Genomic DNA, 17,295 nt, shown 5'->3' with positions numbered 1-17,295 from the left:
TAAATAAAAATCAAAATAAAAGACTAATTTCCTAAAACAAAAAGTCAAAATCAAATTCAGAAACTAGTTGACTAGTTTGACTACTAAGATATTTTTTATCAATCTCCAGCTTGTTTAGGGTCAAAATCAGCTTCCATATGCCATGAAGGATGCCAAATATGATTAATAATGATTCCCACACATTGCTTCTTGATTGGAATAAGACAAACAAGAAGGAAAGTCAAAGCCAGCGGCAAAACAGCATATTTTCGGCCAAATTGAGATGCTGTTCGTACAAGTCCTTTTTAGATGCTTTTGATTCTGCCTTGGCTTGATTCCATATCCTCTTAATGATATTCATTGAGTTTATGAAGTGTTAGAACCATTCCTTGCTGCCCAGAGTCCAAATTTGTACGAAAATAACTACTCGGGTCCTTATCGGTATCCACCACTTGGAGACCTAAAACGGACATTGTATTTTCAGGTATTGTCATGCCCTCTTAAGATTGAATCACTCCAGGAATAAAGCCAACCAAGTTGTCCTTAAATCTATTAACTTGTGCCCTAGTGATTGGCCCTATCTTCATTTGTATAGGACCTGTACCCTAGCGGATAGTCGGTTGAACGGACACGGGCGGAATCACATCAGCGATGCAATTCCTTCCAAAAGCATCGCTTATTCCATATTTTTTGTTTTATCATTTTTTACTTTAATTAATTGGTTTTTTTTTTTTTTGTTCATCTACAAATAAGCCCTGAAAATATTTCTTCAATTTGTGAAACAAAATTATTGAGGTGGTTATTTAATTTTTTTGTTATCCAAGTGCAAATTAAGTGTCCACTAAAATTTGCAAGTCTCTTTAATTGTATTTTTGTATTTAAAAAAAAAGGGAACAGGCAATGAAATTCTTTCCATAACCGTCACTTGTTCCATTTTTTTTTATTTACTTTATTTTCTTTTGTTCATCCACAAATAAGCACTGAAAATATTTCTTAAATACGTGAAGCAAAATTACTGAAGTGGTTGTTTAATTTTTTTGTTTTTCAAGTCCAGTTTAAGCATCCACTAAAATTTTCAGTCTTTTAAACTGTTTTTTTTGCATTTAAAAATAAGGGAAGCAGGAGGTTCAATTATTTCGAAAGTGTCATCTGTTTGATTTTTTTTACTTTAATTAATTTGTTTTTTTTTTTTTTTTGGTTCATCCACAAATAAGTACTGAAAATATTTCTTAAAGATGTGAAGCAAAATTACTGCATTGGGTGTTTAATTTTTTTTGTTTTCAAGTACAGTTTAAGCATCGATAAAAATTTGCGAGTCTCTAAAATTATATTTTCGTATTTAGAAAAACGAGAATAAGCGACGAAATTCCTTCTAAAAGCGTTGAATGTTCCATTTTTTTTTAATTAGTTTTATTTTTGTTCATCTACCAATAAGCACTTAAAATATTTCTTAAATAATTTTTTTTTTCCTTCATCAACAAATTAGTACTGAAAATATTTCTTAAATATTTGAAGCAAAATTACTGAGGTGGTTGTTTAATTTTTTTTGTTTTTCAAGTGCAGTTTAAGCATCCACTAAAATTTGAAAGTCTCTTTTATTACATTTTTGTATATAAAAAAATAAAAAGAACAGGCGACACAATTCTTTCCGTAAGCGTCACTTGTTCCTTGTTTTTTTATTTTTTATTTTATTTAATTATTATTATTATTTTTTTTGTTCATCTACAAATAAGCACGGAAAATATTTCTTAAATATGTGAGGCAAAATTACTGAGGTGGTTGTTTAATTTTTTCGTTTTTTAAATGCAGTTTAAGCATCCACTCCAATTTGCAGGTCCCTAAAATTGTATTGTTGTATTTAGCAAAAAGAGAATAGGCTACATACTTCCTTCAAAAAGCGTCGCCTGTTCCATTTTTTTTTTAATTTTTTACTTTAATTATATATATATATTTTTTGTTTGGTTCATCTACAAGTGTGCACTGAAAATATTTCTTAAATATGTGAAGCAATATTACTGAGGTCGTTATTTATTTTTTTTTTTTTTCAAGTGTAGTTTAAGCATCTGCTAAAATTTGTAAGTCTCCTAAATTGTATCTTATTATTTAAAAAAAAAGGGAATAGGCGATGCAATTCTTTCCAAAAGCCTCGCCTGTTCCATTTTTTTGTTTTACTCTAATTAATTAGTTCTTTTTTTCTTTTTTTTTTCATTTACAAAAAGCAGTGAAAATATTTCTTAAAGATGTGAAGCAAAATTACTGAGTTGGTTGTTTAATTTTCTTTTTTAATTTTTGAAGTATAATTTTGAGCATCCACTAAAATTTACAACTCTCTTAAATTGTATTTTTGTATTAAAAAACAAAGGAACAAGCAACACAATGCTTTCCAAAAGCGTCGCCTGTTCCGTGGGTTTTTTTTTTTTTTTTTGTGGGATCATCCACAAATAAGCATAGAAAATATTTCTTAAACATGTGCAGGGAAATTATTGAGGTGGTTTTTTAATTTTTTTTTTTTTGTTTTTCAAGTACAGTTTAAGCATCCGATAAAATTTGCAAATCTCTAAAATTGTATTTTTGTATTTAAAAAAAAAAAAAAGAGAATAGGCAACGCAATTCCTTCTAAAAGCATTGTCTGTTCCATGTTTTGTTTTTTTTAATTACTTTTCTTCTTGTTCATCAACCAAAAAGCACGAAAAATATTTCTTAAATATGTGAAGCAAAATTACTGAGATGGTTGTTTAATTTTTTTTTTTTATATACAGTTTAAGCATCCACTAATTTACAAGTCTTTAAAATTGTATTTTTTGTATTAAAATTGTATTTTCTTCGTGTATTTTTCAGTTCATATAATCAAAATAGATATTTTCAATATTTTCCTTATATTACTTGACTAGTTCTACCGCCTTCAATATATTTTATTTAATCGTTAATTGTTCTTGGCTGGCTTTGCCGCCTCTTCCATTATTATTCTCTGCGTTTATCCTTTAACACTCTTCACTACACTCTTCACTAGTTATCCTTCTTGTTGTTGGTATCAGAGCCATAAGTGTTCCGATCTATATCTTGCTACTTCCTTTGGCACCCGTAAAGTGTTATATCCGCTTAATTTATTTAGCTTCATATTTACTTTTTGAATCTTTATTTCTTTGATTTACTTTTGTTATATTACACTGTTCTTTTCCTTGCTGAACAATAAATCCGAGTCTGAACTATAAATCCCAGGAGAGGTCTAAAAGGATGTCAGTATGAGAGGTTTAGGAACAGGATGGAGTGATATATGCAATAGTAAGTTTAAGCCTATAATGTTTTAGGATTTAAAATTTTAAAATGGATAGATTATTTAGGTCTAATTCTTCTACTAGTTCTAGATTAAGTACTAGTTCTAGATCACCACTAGATGGAAATAACATACCAAACATAATCAATGAAGAACATTATAGTTTCCCTTCTAATGAACAACACATAGATCAAGAAACTGAAAAAGATTTACAAAGAATTAAAATACAAGAATTAGAAAGTGAATTAAAATAATTAAAGTTAGAAAATGAAATTGAAAATTTCAAATTAAAATCAATTCATAACAATGGACAGGTTAGTCAACCTCATTACAATGATGAAGAAATTCACTCAATTCAATCACCTACAGCTTCAGATTTTATAGATCACCTATTAAACACACTTAATAAACCATTTAAACCCAATTGGAAAGTATTAGATACAGAGATGATGTCTGTTAAAAATAATGAAAAACTATTGAAATATAGACGATCATATACTAGACATCAAAAAGAACATATATGGCAAAGCTGGAAACATTTGATGTTACAGATTCAATCTAATATCAAATTTTTCGACTTCCTTAAAAGATTTAAAAACATTAACTGAAGAAAAATGGATTACAACATATAAATCAACAATTTTATCTAGTCATCCTCCAGTTGAAAAGATAATAATTCCTCACCAAAATAGTCAAATCATCTCATCCCCATTTAAAACTTTTACTCACGAAAGTAAAAATTTAAATAATGAAATCATAAAAGTTATTGAACAAAATAATTATACAAATTAGAGTATTATTACTATAGGAAAACAATTAGATAAAATAGAAACAAAAATTGATAATTCAATCAAAAATGAAAACACAACACAATCCCTCATAAAATTCCTACATATTACGAAAATTCTAACCCTTCCAACAAAAACAAATCAAATTAGTCAACTCTTAAAAGAATTAAAACTCAAGACAGAAGCTTCATCACCTGAATCCAAAATAGAAGCCTTATCATCCAATCTCGCCACCATTAATAATCAAACTTCATCTGATCTAGAATCAAATAAATCTTCCTTAGATAATCACCTTCATTGGCTTAAAAATTAAAAACCAAGATTTCATAAATTTAAACAATGGAATAATAAACAATTACCTCCTAAATTTCAGGAATCAATTCATAAAAATCAATTCTCTGTCAGTTATGATAAATTATATGAATGGAATATTGATGAATTAAAAGAACAAGAAATCTTAAACAAATTACATCATATGTCCATGGTTGCTAATAGTTATTTTACTAATCAAAACTTTGCACAACCTAAAATTGTTGAATTATTAGTCACAGGATTTACCGGTACATTACACTACTGGTGGGTCAAATATTTAACAGATCAATCTAAATCCGAAATCATTCATGCTACTAAATTAGACGAAGAAGGATTCCCAATATTTGATGAAAGCATAGGTCAAGGTGTCCCAGACAGAGTCAATACCTTGTTAGCCATAATAATTAGACGTTTTATAGGTACCTCCACTGCTATATCAGAAAGAATACATAGTCAATTAACAAATTTACAGTGTCCAACTCTTTGTGATTTCGAATGGTATGTGCAAACATTTACCACCGGAATTATGATGAGAGATGACAGTAATCAACCCTTTTGAAAAGAAAAATTCATAAATGGTTTACCACAATTATTTGCTAGAAAAATCAGAACTATAATAAGTAATGATAGTGGTCACACAGATTACGATTCATTAACTTATGGAGACATAGTATCAATAATGAAAAAAGAAGGTCTAAAAATCTGTACAAACATGAAAATAGCAAATCGATTAAGTAATGACAAACGAAAAACAAAATATGAATTAGAAAATTTCTGTTAACAATATGGTCTATCTTTGATAGCACCATCTAAAAGAAATAAAATCGAACAAAGATTAAACGATAAAAATTTTAGAAATAATAAGTATTACAAAAATAAACCTTATTCATACAAAAACAAATCAAATCCTAACAAATTCTATAAATCAACTAAAAATAATATTCAAAAAGACATGAAAGATAAAACCAAAATCAAATGTTTTAAATGTAATAATTTGGGTCATTTTGCAAATAAATGTAAAGTTAAGAAAACCATCAAACAATTAGATATTCCAGAAGATCAAAAACAAAATGTAATCAATGTCTTAGGATTTCACAACACAGATAGTGAACACAGTGCAAGTAACATATACATTGAATCAAGTAGTTACGATGAATCAGGTGATAATTCAAAATTTAGCAATCAATAAAATACTCCTAATATCAATTTAGGCTGTCTAGATGCATGTTGCAGTAAATCAATTAAAATCTTAACTAATTCTAATGAAGAAGAAGACATAATATTAGAATTACTTAGCAAACTAGACAATCCAAATGATAGGATCGAATATATGAAAAAATACAAAAATATAATAACGGCTAATCATCAAGAAACCAATCAGAATGATAAAGGTTCACAAAAAATTTGTTTAACAGAAGCCTTAAAAACTTTTAATAACACAAAACATAAACAAATAGCTGTCCAAGATTTGCAAGTTGAAATCAAAACAATCAAAACTGAAATCAAATAATTAAAATTAGAAAATCACTAAATTAATCAACAGTTACAATTTATTCAAGAAAAGCCTACGAAACATATTAGTGACTAACATAATCAAATAGCAGATGACCCTTTCAAACAAGAAGAAGGATCATTTTATGACCCTTTCAAACAAGCAGAAGGATCATCTCATGAAAATTATTTAGCATCAATTAAAAAAATCAAATTTAAAAAATGGCATATCAGAATTACGATAATCATCAAAGACTTTTAATTTACTACAATTGCACTTTTAGATTCAGACGCTGATTTAAATTGTGTCCAAGAAGGTTTTATATCCAGTAAATATTATACTAAGACTAAAGAAAAATTATCATCTACTAATGGAAGCAAAATGGATTTAAAATATGAAATCAATAAAGCACACATTTGTCATAATAAAATTTCTTTCAAAACATCATTTGTCCTTGTTAGAAACATCACAGAGGTAATTTTAGGAATTCCATTTATTTCTTTGTTGTACACCTTCACAACAGAAAATGATGGAATAATCAATCATCCTTTAGGAGAAAAAGTTAAATTTGAATTCTTACAAAAACCAACTAATATTCACACATTAAAAGAAGATTCAATCTCAAAAACAATTAATCAAATCCAAAATAAAACTATACATTTACACTTTTTAAAGAACGAGGTCAAATTTAAACAAATAGAAATTCAACTGTCTAATTCTTATCTACGACAAAAAATAACAGATTTTCAAAATCATTTAATCAAAGACGTTTGTGTTGACATACCAAATGCCTTCTGGCATAGATCAAAATATATAGTTAAACTTCCGTATGAAAAAGAATTTGATGAAAGAAATATTCCAACTAAATCAAGAGCAATCCAAATGAACCAAGAATTAATGAAATATTGCAAACTTGAAATAAAAGACTTACTAGATAAAAAACTAATTCGAGAAAGTAAATCTCCTTGGTCTTGTTCTACTTTTTATGTTAAAAAAAATGTTGAACTCGAAAGAGGATCACCTAGATTAGTAATCAATTATAAACCATTAAACAAATGTCTAAAATACATTGATATCCTATCCCAAATAAAAAAGACTTAATCAATCGACTTAATCAAGCCACTATTTTCTCCAAATTTGACATGAAATTAGGTTTTTGGAAAATTGAAATTAGTGAAGAAGATAAATATAAAACTGCATTTGTAACTCCATTTGGTCATTATGAATGGAATGTCATGCTTTTTGGATTAAAAAATGCTCCAAGTGAGTTTCAAAACATAATGAATGACATTTTTAATAATTACCATCACTTTACCATTGTCTATATTGACGATGTACTAGTTTATTCCCAATCAATTTATCAACATTGGAAACACCTAAGAATGTTTTTAGACATTGTCAAAAAACATGGTTTAGTTGTTTCAGCTCCTAAATTAAAATTATTCCAGTCCAAAATTAGATTTGTAGGATTCAATATTTACCAATCCCAGATTACCCCAATCACTAGAGCAATAGAATTTGCTGATAAATTTCCAAATGAAATTTTAGATAAAACTCAACTACAAAGATTTTTAGGATCTTTAAACTATATTGTAGAATTTTATAGTAATTTAAGAATACAATGTAAACCTTTATTTGATAGGTTAAAATCAAATCCCCCAGCCTGGTCTTCGGCTCACACCATATTAATCCAAGAAATCAAAACTCATGTTAAGACTTTTCCTTGTCTTGGTATTCCTTCATCCAATCCTTCAAAACTGTTCAAATCAATGCCTTTGGCATTGGATTTGGAGGAATTCTACTTCAAAAAATCACTCTTGATTCCTTAGAACAAATAGTCTATTTTCATTCTGGAACATGGACTTCTACTCAAATAAATTATAGTATTATTAAAAAAGAAATTTTGTCTTTAGTACTATGTATATCTAAATTTCAAGATGATTTACTTAATCAAAAAATTTTGGTACATATCGATTGTCAAAGTGCCAAATACGTTTTAGAAAAAGATGCTCAAAATATTGCATCAAAACAAATTTTTGCTAGATGGCAAGCTATACTAAGTATTTTTGACTTTGAAATTGCATATATCCAAGGTACTCAAAATTGCATTCCTGATTTCCTAACCCGAGAATTTTTGCAAGGAAAAGTTTCTAAACTGAGATCCAACTATGTCTCAGAGACAACAAAAGGGGTTATCAACCCCTAACCCAGCCCAAAATACCCCTAAACCATGTCAAAATCGACCAATCAACACCTTGACTCCTAAATCAGATCACAAAACAATAATTGAAGCCGAAGCATCTCGCTTAGCTCAACCAATCACAGAAAGCCAGGTCAATTACCAATCAGCTTTAGTCCAATCATATAATCAATACAATTTAATTCCTAGTCAACCATTCATGCCAATAAGCCAACTGCAACCAAGAGGATCTCCATATTTTGACATAGCCAGTCATCTATTGTTTTATGTTGAACCCTTCTTCAAAAAAATTACTACAGTTACTCAAATTGTTAATCAATTTTTTCCCCCAAATTTTCATTTTATCCCTAAAACTTTAGGGGAAAATCTTAAATATTATACTACTATTCTTCAACATACCAAATTAGTAACCATTACACCATTCTTTAACAAACAAAACAATCAATCAATCATTTCCCATAAGTTTTGGATTCAAAAAATCATTACCCTTGAAGACTGGGGTCAACTCCCCTACCAATCAAAACAAATTCCCATTCTTAGTGATATCAATATGTCAAATTACTCTTTTAATTATTTTGATGATGCATGGGAAAATATATTTTTGCATCAAAATGAATCATACTCTCACTCATGGTTTTTCAGTTGGGATTCCAAATTTCAACAAAATTTTACCAGTTGGTTTTTCCAATGGTGGTGTAATCATTCTCCATCAAAAGAACATCTTCCACCTCAGTTACAACATTTAATCTTACATTTTAAAAAACATTATAAGATCACCCGACAAGAAAGTGGTTTTCCTATTGAGTTACTCTTCATGTCCAAATACAAAGTCTCCTGTATATTCAAATGGTAGTATTACAGAGACAAAGATATTGTCTACATGACATATTCAATCAAACTGTGGGACAAATGGAATTCCGACCGTACCCACGGAATGGTGATGGAAGAATTTCCTATTATCCCTATCCAACAGATCAAACCAACTTCTAGTCAAACTTCGATAAGCTCAACAAAATCAAAAAAACAAATGCTTGCTCATATTCAAAAACTAATTGAAGAAATAGATCAACTTTCAGATGATTCAGACACATCTGATGATGCCTCAAGTCAGATAAAAGTAGCAGAATCAAAAAGCAAATCAAAGCAAACAGTAGAATCATCTTCCAAATGGGCAGATTCAGTATACCAAGATAGTCAAGATCCCTATGATTTAGAATCTGACTAGCAAACAATCAACTTTGGAGCCATTAAAACACTTTTGATGTTCCATTCATAAAAGTAGATCACAAGATTTACTATTCAAATCACTGTTTATGAATAGTAAAAGCATCATGAAAAGTAGATACTATTCATTGATATGATTAAAGCAGATCAAAAGGAATCATGAGATCAACAGTTACTTTTCAACAGGAAAAATCAATCCTTCAATCATAATCCTTTTGCCTATCAATCATTCCATCCCGAAGAGGGCAGAGTCCTTTCAGAGAGAGTTCTTTTCAGACAGAGTTATATCAGAGCTTCTCACTGAGAGTTCTTCTCACATTTACTTTGTAATCAATTTTTTTGTAATCAAGAGAGATTAAACACTTTGAGTGTTTTGAGTGAATCTCTAATCAATTGTTCTTCATAATCAAGTAAGCATTGTATTTTCAATTATTTATTTTCAAATCAATATATTTTCAGTTCATATAATCAAAATATATATTCAATATTTTCCTTATATTGCTTGGTTGGTTCTACCGCCTTCAATATATTTTATTTACTTGTTAGTTGTTCTTGGCTAGCTTTGCCACCTCTTCCTTTATTATTCTCTGGTTTATCCTTTAACACTCTTCACTAGTTATCCTTCCCGTTGTTTGATTAAAAAATAAAGAACATTTGATTAGAGATTCACTTGAAACACTCAAAGTGTTTAATCTCTCTTGATTACATAGTAAATGTGAGAAGAACTCTGGGTGAGAAGCTCTGATAAAACTTTGTCTGAAAAGAACTCTCTCTGAAAAGACTCTGCCTTCTTCTGGATGAAGCGCCTCCTTTATATAGGCAAAAGGATTATGATTGAATGACTTATTTTTCCTATTGAAGAGCAACTGTTGATCTCGTGATTCCTTTTGATCTGCTTTAATCATATCGATGAATAGTATCTACTTTTCGTGATGCTTTTACTATTCATGGATAGTGATTTTGAATAGTAAATCCCGTGATCTTTTATAAGTGGAACATTGAAAGTGCTTGAGTGGATCCAAAGTTGACTGTTTGCTTAGTCAGATTCTAAATCATATGGATCTTGTAACACCCCATCCCAAAGTACATCGAAAATTTCTTAAGTTGACCGACGTTGACTGGGTTTGACTATCGTTGACTGGGAGGGGTCAAACTTTGACTTTTTGACTTAGCAATAATTCTAGGTTGATCGAGGCACCATTACAAAGTACGCATCAACCTGAGTTCAGAGCCTAGTAGCACATTGAAAACGGAGCTACGGTTTGGAAGTTATGAGCAAAACAAGTTAAAATCCGAACTATCCGTGGGTGCCCAAGTTGACTTTTTATTCTTGTGGAATTGAGCTTTGACTCATGCATTGTTATGAAATACTCGTCGATACAAGTTCATAAATTAGAGGCATGCCTATTTTGGACATTTCGTTAAAAAGTTATGGACCTGCAAAATTTTTCGATTATCGTATTATTTTAATATTATTTTGTAAGTATGTGAACAATGTACCACTTGTCACCAAAAAGGACGCACCACGTGTAGCATTATAAAAGTGCCACATGTCAACCACAAGTAAATATTATATTATTATATTATTTATTTTATTTATTTATTTTCTTTCCTCACGTGGAAAAAATAGCCCCCCTCTATGGGGCCCCCTCTTCATCTTCTTTTCTTTTCTTCTTTCTTCTTCCTTCTTCTTCCTCATTCCCTCCTGTCGGTCTCTGCTTGCTACATCTCTTCCGGCCACTAGACGGCCACACACGCCGGACAGGTAGAAAACCGATGGAAAACCCGACCGGTAACCAGAAGGACAATGCCGAACGTCACCGGACACGCCCTGATCTGGCCTCCATCGTCGGTGATGGCAAGTTGGTTTTCCGGTGATCCGGCCATCACTCGGCCAAATGGATACTCCTTTCTACTATTTTCGGACCCTCTAAGCTTAATTTTGAGATCCATTCAGCTCAATTCCTTGTTGTTTGAGAGATATGAGAAGTTGAACTTTAACTGAAACTTTCCGTCCATTTTTCGGTCACTGCCAGTCGATTTGAGCCCAACGGAAGTTGGTAACATATTTCTCGTCTCTTTAACTTTCTATTGGTATCTCATTTGCAAATTATGGTAGAGTATTTTGAAAGATGCCATTTTTGAATAAAATATTATTATTTTAATAGGGTAGTTTGAAAAATATCTGTTTAATATTTAAATAATTATTATTTATATTGAAGATGTCAAAATTGTGCTGAATTGAATAAATGTGGTTTGAATGATATTTAGTATGAATTGATTTGTAGGTTGAGAAATTAATTATATTAAATTACTGGGATAATATATATATATATGTGTGTGTGTGTGTTTAATTATTTAATTATTTATGAAATTGAATTGTTGTGGAAGTGATTAAGTTTATCAGGTTATGGTTTAATATTTATTAAATCTATTGTTGATTTCAATGTTGAGACTTTAATAAGTAAATAATGCATTATGTGATTTAAATTCCATATGAATTTTTATGCATATTTTATTATTAATTTGGTGTAAATCGATTTTATGGATTTAAAGGAAATATTTAATTAAAAGATATTTAAAATGTATTTATGTGTTTAATAATTATGTATGCTAGGACTTGGTATTATGGTGATAGGAATTGAAATATTTAATCTGATGTATTTGATGATGGATTACAAGAGAGCATGAAATTTTATGAAACTGGTAAAGGCGTACGATTTGATTATATTTCATCAAAATTCTATATTTTATAATATAATAAAATTTTATCAATTTTTTGATGCACCATACACATACCAGTGTTCTGTTTTGTATATGTGATCATGATTAGCGTACAAGTTATAGGGTTGTCCTGTGGTTGCCATCGGACCGAGGATAGACAGGGCATAATGTAGAGTGAGCATCAACCACCCCCTCCATGGCTGAGATGATTCTTCGTTGTTTATTATGGCTATCCTGTGGGTGCTATGGACCTAAGGGCTGGCGAGTGTATTGCATTGTGAGTATTAGCCGCCCCCCTCCTTGGCCGCAGATGGTTGTTATGGATCAGTGCGCAGATTATATTCAGGGTCGTTTCCGTGAGGGTAGGTAGGGTATAATGCAGAGTTAGCACTAGCCATCTCCACCCTTGGCCGCTGGATGGCTGTCATTACAGATTATAGTGCATATATGTATGGACATCCTGTGGAAGCTATGGGTTCGAGGTATGGCAGGTCCCGTGCATAGTGAGCATCAGCCGCCCTCGCGGCCGACTAATTAGCCATGGCAGATGATAAGCATCGACGCCGTTAGGATGCCAAGGCGACCGGATGCATGTTCTCTTTGCCTCTCTGTTAGATCGTGCTTGAGATGCTGAGTACCGTTTGGTGCTACTAGCATATAGTATGTGCATCAAATATCTTATATATATATATATATATATGTATGTTATGTTGTATGTATTACACGCATGGGGTGACGATCCGATGTGGTCCATGAAGAGCTAGCCTTGTAACCATGCTGCCTACTAGTCCAGGGGATTGGACGACTAATCTAGGCAACCACCTCGGACTGTATTGGTAGTAAGGTACCGACGACAGCTGGAACCATAGATCGCACAGCATATTAGAGAGTATCGTTCGCACCTTCAATGCGAGTGTATATTTTATAATATGATTTGAATTTGAAAACATTATTCTATTTAGATTATTTTAATTATTTATAATCTGATTTTTCTAAAATTATATTTAATTGCTTTTATTGTCATCACTATTGATAATATTATTCTTGTTATTACATTGTTATTACTATCTATAATGATTTCGTTTACAATCATTTTTATTAATATTATTATTATTATTATCATATGGAATTTTTGGACAAGTGTCATAGCCTACGAGCAAGGAAGCTAGCCATTGGGTAGGTGGGATAGTCCTTGGGGCAACTGTGATTATGTGATAGCCCTTGGACGCATGATATTAATACTATTTTTATCCTTAAAATGATTATTACTAGTATTATTGTTGATGTGGTTATTGTTTATCTTTCTTTCTATATTACGTATCGATATATTTTTTAAAATGATAATTAAAATGATATTTGGTATGTGCGGCACCCGGCGGGTGGTGTGGGCGGACGTGACTGTTTATAGGTATATTTTGGTTGTTTATTTAGTAAATTGATCCTATTGTATATACATGTGTTTTATACGAATTGTTATAGCGGTGCTGCCATTTGTGGAAATCATTGTAGTAAGGTGGGAGGGATAAGGTGGTACCATATAGGAGTGCGTTTTCGTGCAGGTAAATTTTATGAATGTTCTACCCTTAAGGGAGATGCTTTCGGATTTTCCATAGAACGGTTCGGTAGGGTCTCCCTAGGATAAGGATTTGTTGAGGGTTCCGGAAAAGAATCTTGAATGGATCCTGACAATTGGTATCAGAGCTCTAGGTTCTGTTACCCCTGGGAGTTTCAGGATATGATGTGGTGGTGCACCTCAAGTGGATAGTCATCACCATATGCGTATGGTCGGTCAGGGGATGTAGTGATCGAGTAGATGGTGAAGAGATTGTGAGACGTACTCGTAGTGAGAGACTTTGAGTGTGTTTTTTGACAAAGTTATTTAGCTACTATCGGAAAAAGAGATTGACTTCACCAACAAATTAACTTCAAACACCAACCTATTTCCTTACAGGCATACTGAGTGGCTCCATCAGAGTTAAGGGAGTTAAAGGATCAGCTGCAAGATTTGGTAAATAAGGTTTCGCTAGACTAGGCATATCATTATGAAAGGCACCTGTTTTGTTGTGGAGAAAAAGGATGATTGCCTAAGGTTGTGTATCGACTACCAACGAATTAACAAGATGACCACCCGTAATTGATGCCCGTTACTGAGTATGAATGTGTGCCGATCAACCCCAATGTGTCAAGGTATCTCCAAGATCAACTTAAAGATTAAGTATCATCAATTGAGAGTTTAAGAGTCGGATATCGTTGAGTTCAAATAGGGAGATCCGAAAGGAAGCAAGCAATTCGATGTATATGATACACCTCAAAAGTATGAAGATGTATCGAACACTTACTAAGTATTATTGGTTGTTTTGCATGATAAAGGAAGTTGCAGAAGTCAAATCAAGGTACTTAAGTTGCCGACAAGTGAAAGCGGGAAGTAGAAACATTCAAGACAGCTTCAACCCTTTGCCTATTCCTGTGTTGAAGTGGGAAGATCTCAACATGGATTTAGTGTTCAAACTACTGCCCACAATGAGAAGGTACAGTGACATTTGGATAATCATCAACCAAGTCAGAGTACTTCTTATCTATGCAAGAGTAGTTCTCATAGGGGCAAGTTGGCCGAGTTGTTCGTAAAGCATATTATGAGTCTACACGAAGTGTCAATCACCATCACGTCTAATTGAGATTAGCACTTTACTTCACAACTGTGGTGGAAGTTAGCAGGTGCACTTGGAGTGAGGCTCTATATGGAAGGCAGTATCGGATCCCACTGTGTTGGAGTAAAGTGGGTAAAGAGAAGCACCATACGACGACCATTGTGATTGCATCCGAATGCTTATGGATGAGTATAAATAAGGTGAGGGTCATCCTAGAAAGTTTAAAGGCTGCTCAAGATCGACAAAAAAGTTACATCGATGTGTGTAGAAAGGATCTTGCATCCAAAAATGGAGATTAGATTTTCTTAAACTTGCCTTCATGGGTGAGAGTAGTTTGCTTTGGCTGACGAGAGAAGTTAATTTAGTGTTGTATTCGTCACTACGAGGCTACCGGGAAAATTGGTTTTATGGCGTACAAGTTAGCATTTTTGGAAGAGTTAACATGGGTATGTAACGTATTTCACGCATCGCTGCTACGAAAGGACATTGGAAATCTATTGCACGTGTTCGAGATTCCCGATATTGGATTAAGAGAATATCCATCATACGTGGAGCAACCAATACAGATCTTAGATGATGAGAAATGTGTATTGGTCAATAAGATTATTTCTCAAGCCAAAGTCTTGTGACGAATCCATCTACTCAACGAAGTGATGTGGGAGCTCGAGGCATGATCTGTGACCAATATTCTTATGCGCTTTAGTGACATAGGAAATTTCGAGCATAAAATTTTTATAAGGGGGGAAGGTTGTAACACCCCATCCCAAAGTACATCGGAAATTTCTTAAATTGACCAAGGTTGACCGAGTTTGACCATCGTTGACCGGGAGAGTCAAAATTTGACTTTTTGACTTGGCAATAATTCTAGGTTGATCGAGGCACCATTACGAAGTATGCATTGACCTGAGTTCATAGCCTAGTAGCACGTTGAAAACGGAGCTACGGTTTGGGAGTTATGAACAAAATAAGTTGAGGTCCGAACTATCTGCGGGTGCCCGAGTTGACTTTTTATTCTTGTGGAGTTGAGCTTTGACTCATGCATTGTTATGAAGTATTCGTCGATACGAGTTCATAAATTAACGGCACACCTAATTTGGGCATTTCGTTAAAAAGTTATGGACCTTCAAATTTTTTCGATTACCGTATTATTTTAATATTATTTTGTAAATATGTGAATAGTGTGCCACTTGTCACCAAAAGGGATGCACCACGTGTAGCATTATAAAAGTGCCACATGTCAGCCACAAGTAAATATTATATTATTATACTAGATATATATCCGTGCCATGCACGGCATATACAATTGACACATATTAGTTTAATAATAAATTGTAAAAAAGAATTATAATCAAATCACCAAATTTTAAAAAACTTCCTTAAAGATCATATTAGTTGTTGAATTGGTAGGTTCTCCATCTTTATCACAAATTAATATCTTCAATCCTTTTCTATTTGTAACTCTGGAGACTGCAACATATAACTATCTATGTCTATGACTGAAAACTGATCTTTTAAGATAAAGTTCGACATGCGAAAGAGATTGACCTTGGCTCTTATTAATAGTCATAATATCGGATACAACCAAAGAATATTGTCTTCTTTTAAACTTAAAAGACAACCTTTCGTCCAATGGAGTTAAAGTCATTCTTGGAATAAAAACTTTAAACCTTGCATTGCTTCTTGAAATAACTTTTCCTTCGAGAACATGATTGCCAAGCCTTGTAATGACCTTCATGAATCAGTGGACTAAAACGACGAACTAACGAATGCTTTATTGTAGCATGAATCCTTCCACCCTATAAATATTTGTTAAAATTTTTAAATGTTAAACAAAAAAATGGATACATAATATTATTATATTATTATATATTGTATAACCTATATAAAAATAATAAGTACAATTATATTAATAATAATATATTTTATATAGTATATTACATACACGTGCACGATATTGTATATATTATATATAATATTAAGTATAATTATAATAATAATAATATATATTATATAGTATATTATATACATATGCACAATATTATATACAATATTATACTTTATAATCTAAACACTTAATAATAATAATAATATCAATAACATGTAATGAAAAAAAAAAAAATATGCTCATCCATTAACACCATTTTAATGCTATTAATTTCTGATTTGTCATCAAAACATGAGACCTTCCAAAGTCTTAGGATACAAACTTTGAATGTCCACTACGTTTTGTTAGCATTGATATGGTTGATAAAATCGATTTGCCTGGACATATTCTCTAAAATAAAATAAAAGTTTTATTGATGATAAATATATTTGGAATTTTTTTTAATATATATTATAAATATTTGTTAAGAACTAAAAATTTGATATCTAAATATAGTACTCTCCAATCATGAAATTTAAATTCAAATATTAGATGTCAAAGTGTATATTAGTAGATCTTATGAAAATATATATTATGCCATAATTAGAATTGATATTTATTCTCAAGTAAAATAATTAAAATTTAAATAGTTTTAGAATTAATTAAATAGGTCAACATTGTCCATATTAATAGTTAATTTTCTTGTTTTTGTTTTTATTTGTATTTTTTATATCTTTAAAAAAATTTCTATTCTAATAGGGAACAAAAATAAGAAGAGGAAAGAAGCAGT

Source organism: Ziziphus jujuba, chromosome 7, assembly GCF_031755915.1.
Source record: "Ziziphus jujuba cultivar Dongzao chromosome 7, ASM3175591v1".
NCBI lineage: Eukaryota > Viridiplantae > Streptophyta > Magnoliopsida > Rosales > Rhamnaceae > Ziziphus > Ziziphus jujuba.
This window is presented reverse-complemented; position numbering follows the sequence as displayed.